Source organism: Arachis hypogaea, chromosome 3, assembly GCF_003086295.3.
Source record: "Arachis hypogaea cultivar Tifrunner chromosome 3, arahy.Tifrunner.gnm2.J5K5, whole genome shotgun sequence".
Taxonomy (NCBI): Eukaryota; Viridiplantae; Streptophyta; class Magnoliopsida; order Fabales; family Fabaceae; genus Arachis; species Arachis hypogaea.
Window position 1 is genome coordinate 138,117,896 of NC_092038.1, and position 4,931 is coordinate 138,122,826.

At 26.7% G+C, this 4,931-nt stretch overlaps 1 long non-coding RNA gene across 1 annotated transcript; it reads left to right on the forward strand.

The window, feature by feature from the left end:
- Positions 1-2,471: 2,471 nt before the first annotated feature.
- On the forward strand, positions 2,472-4,238 carry LOC140182842 (uncharacterized). The gene is made up of 2 exons (XR_011879038.1): positions 2,472-2,856; positions 3,638-4,238. It is a non-coding gene; the product is annotated as an uncharacterized lncRNA (long non-coding RNA).
- Positions 4,239-4,931: the final 693 nt, after the last annotated feature.

A 4,931-nucleotide genomic window follows, 5' to 3' on the forward strand; every position in this document is an offset into this window, starting at 1 on the left:
TCTATTTTTACGAATATATCTTTTTAAAAAATGCTCTTAGTATTAGCATATGGTGTATTAAATAAATATTAGTAGTTTTAAATATTTATTATTTATTAGAAAACTTTGTGCATTAGAATTCTCTAATAATTTGTTGTTCATTTTAAGCTGATTTTGATATATTCTTATCTTACGGTAAAACAACAAATAAAAATTTGTTGATGGAAAGTATTACTAGGTTATTTATGGTCACATTAAGTATATATGTCTAATTTATTGAAAAAATTAAATTACTAAAATTGATTAATAATTATTTTAGAGTTGATATACTTAACACTAGATTAAGAAAAAACGAACAATGCATAACATGTTACTTTTTTATTAGTCAAATTATTATAATTTAAATTAATTTTAATAAAATAACTTAAAATTATAATTTCAATCTTATCACATGCATGACACGAATTATTACAATTGTATAGATATTATTTTTGACTTTTGTGTTTAATTTACGCTCTCAATACTGGCTATATAAGTCGTATAGCCTTCCATTATCAGGCTCACAGCCTCACAGTCACAACCTAAAAAATTTTCAATTGACACAATTTTGGCAGAGAGTTTCGCCCTTAGATAAATGCCATACATACTCATATATCTCCCTTAGCTTATTCAATGTTCCTATATTTCTATTTCTAAAGCATATCCCACTAGCAACAAGGTCTAAACTAGAGAAATGACATTTTGATGTAACGATTGCTACAGAGATGGATGGACATGAACCCAATGTTTGGTCGTTAGCAAGACGTGTGGAATTTGAGTGGTTCAAATAAGAGTGAAGTACCAATTCGGTCCCTGTCTATTTTTAAGAATGACAATGCGATCCCTCAAAATAAAATTGATCCACTTTGATTCCTGTGGGTATTTTTCCGTCAATTCTGAACGGAAAATGCTGACGTGTCAGGTTCAGAAATGGGTAGGGGTCTAATTGTCTCTAAATTTAAATTGGTTAGGAGTTTATTTATTCTTATAATTTTTTAAATAATATTTTTTTAGATTATTTTTTATTTATTATATTAATATTCTTTTTTCAATAAATTATTAAATATATAGTATAATTAATAGGGTTTTTTACTTAAATAAAATGTATGGGAGTCAAAATTACCTGATTCCCCTGAAACGAATTCTGCAACGTAAATCTCCTCTTGGTATTATTATATAAATCGTCCTAGGCTGCATAGGGTTATATAAAACGTGAATCATCTTAGCCTGGGACGATTTATGCATGAACATGTTAGGCAAATCAAACGTAAATCGTGGCAGGGTCTCCAGAGTTAGAAGAAGAGCATAAATCGTCCCAGGGTGGTAGATTTTACATGTTAATGGGCTAACTCTTACTGGGGCCACGATTTATGCATTATTGGGACTCTATTGAGCCTGACACGATTTATGTTTGTGTTCGTAACACTAACTGGGCTGGAACGATTTATGTCCAAATTAGTAACTTAAGGGTATAAACAGGAACTAATATTTACTTTAATTTTATTTTTTTCTCCAATTGATCGAGTTGATCTTCAGTTTTTTACGTAGATTCCTTGGGTGCTTCAGGCCTAGTTTGGTAGCTTGTTAAAGCTGGTATTTGAAAAAAATATTTTTTTAAAAAAAAATTATAATTGTTATATTTTATAAATTGTAATAAAAATAATTTTTGATAGGTGTAAATTATATGGATTGTATTCAATAAAATTTGCATAATTTAAAATAATTTTAATAATCATAATATAATAAAAAATTGATATATATTATTAAATTTTATTATTTTAATAAATAGTAGTGCTAGTAGTTGTGAATTTTATTTTTCATCTTCGCCCTTTCGGGAAGTATTTAATTGAAAAATCTTGTATAGTTTTGTTTTATTGTATATTTTATTTGGATAAATTTGTATAAAAGTTGGTGACAAGTAACATAATTTTTTTTTTATAAAGTAAGAGTTTCTTTTTAAAAGGTAATAATATATAATTGAAAAATACTAAAGGATAAGCAAATTTTTTTATTTTTGGTTGGTAGTTAGTTAATAATATTTAAAAGTGTTGATTAAAATTTTAAATCAATTGTATGGGCTAGAATTTTCATGAAACATGGTTAAAGAATTGAAGAAGCAAAGTTTGAGTTGAATACAATAATCATCAATTGGCTAGATATTGCTAGAAGCTAATATATCGGAAGCTTAAAGATTTTTGAAGAACACTCAAGAGAATAGCACAACTACAACATTTTACAACATTGAAGAAATTCAAAATCAAATTGAATTGAAATTAGAAGATTATGGAAACTACATGAATGCAAATTGAAAGAAGATTCATGAAGTCAACTCATAAAATGGTGGTCATTACAAAATTGATTTGTGATTCATAAATTATTATTTTAGTGGGAAGCATTGCCTATATAAAGGCACATATGTCTTGTGTAATTTTGTGTTCCATGAAATGAAAAAAGATATGATTATGTAATTTTGTGTTTCCTGTTTATACCATTAGGGTTACTAACTTGGGCATAAATCATCCCAGCCCAGTTAGTGTTACGAACACAAACATAAATCGTGCCAGGCTCAATAGGGTCCCAATAATGCATAAATCGTGGCAGCCCAGTGAGAGTTAGCCCATTAACACGTAAAACCTACTACCCTGGGACGATTTATGCTCTTCTTCTAACTCTGGAGACCCTGCCACGATTTACGTTTGATTTGCCTAACATGTTCATGCATAAATCGTTCTAGGCTAAGATGATTCACGTTTTATGTAACCCTATGCAGCCTAGGACGATTTATATAATAATACCAAGAGGGGATTTACGTTGCAGAATTCGTTTCAGGGGAATCAGGTAATTTTGACTCCTATACATTTTATTTAAGTAAAAAACCCTAATTAATAAGTACAAATTAATTAATAAATTATTTAAATTTAAAAATATTATTTATTATCAAACTAAATAAATCATTCTCAAATATAATTTTTAAATACATAAATAATAAACATTAAAATTCAGTTAATACATTAATAATAATAACCCTATGATATACTATTAGTATTATGATCTAAATAATTTTTCACAATAAAGTGAAAACTAATGAACACATTACTTGATATATAGTAAAATATTTTTGAGTAATAACAAATTTAATTTTTTATCTCTTTAAACTAAATTAATAATTCTATTTGATATTTTTATACTAAAATACACTATGAATAAACTATACTAATACTAAATGAAATAAGTCAACCATATAACTACTTGTAGTACAAGTTTAGTAAATGTATTTAGTAAAGTCAACCATATAGCTACTTGTAGTACAAGTTTAGCAAATTAGCCCATGCATATAACTTAAAATAAAATAAGTAAAATTTATTTGTTTTAATTACCAGTTTATCATCAAACGTTGATATATTAAAATTTATGTTGATGCAAATAATGCAAAATACATATATCAAAGTTTAAATTGCACATCTTTTATATGTTTAATAGTGTAGTTGAAATGAATTGTTCACGGAACATCTCTGGTTATCAAATTCCCACACCGTGGGACACAAGTTTGCTTTCTAGTATCCAACTTACTACTACTACTACTAAGAAGCTGACGCCAAATTCATTCAAAATGTTTCAGTTCCAAACACTGGAGGAAATTAAGTGCCAAGAGAGATCTATCTATAATGTATCAAACCAAACTAATGGCCACAAACATTGCATACACTCTTCTGGGAGATGGGGGTAAAAAAAAAGCTTCCATGCATTCTCGAATTTCTCAAGAGGAGGAATTTTAGAGGTAGGACTAAAAAACCAAACAATAAAGATTTACAAAAATAAATTGACAAAGTAACAAACACTCTACTATATACTTTTCTCTCCTTATTTTTGCTCATATTAATCAAATATAATGCGTTTTGATAACGAAACTCATAATAGTATCTCCCGGGAAAAATGTTAGGTATCCGCAAACCAAAATATTATTGTCATTTTTCCACTACCCAAAAAATAATATAGATTATTGTCATTTTTAAGTTTTGACACCAACAAAAATGAAAGATAAAATCTAAAGGCTACTCATTGAATTGGAGAAAACTATGTGCACATAGAAGATTTCGTGGATTATAATATTGTTAAGGTAATGTCATAAATGATGAGAGTTATCCGTTTGGGTTGGAATAAATAGTTTGTAAACATTGCTGTGTGTATCATATATAATGGTATTGATCTAAATTACAATCTTATTGCCGCCGCCTGGATTCTCTATTTTCTTTGACTCATTATAGTCATGGCCTTATGGGAGCATCTCAGCATGGGGCACTAATAATTACTTAATTACATATCCTCTCATTTTCACTTTCCATTTCAAATTTATTGGAGACGTTGACCTAAAATATATTTGGACTCATATAATGAAACTATCCTCTCTTTTTAAAATAAGAATTTATCTTTTCAGTTATATTCTATATTAATAATATTTAATCAATTTTGGAATAAGTGACGAGAGAATTATTATTATACTTAAGAGTGTTTGCAGTGCGGTTTATATCGATTTTGAGCAGGTACGGACCTACATTGAAAGAGAAGGGGCCATTTGCCCCCACAGGATTTAAAAAAAAAAACTAATATATATATATATATATATATATATATATATATATCTTTTATTATATTATATTTATTTAAAATAAAATATAAATATTTTTTTGTATTTTATGTTAAAAAATATTTTGTTAAACTTAACATTTAATAATAATTATATTGTTAAATTTGATTTAGTATAAAAATAAAAAATAAAAAATAAATAAACTCAAAAAATAGTAATAATTAATTTTATTATATTAGTTAATTATTTGATAATTAAATTAAAATTTAATTTTCTAATTAAATACAACTTAAATTATTAGTGACTTTTTAAAAAATATTTAACATAA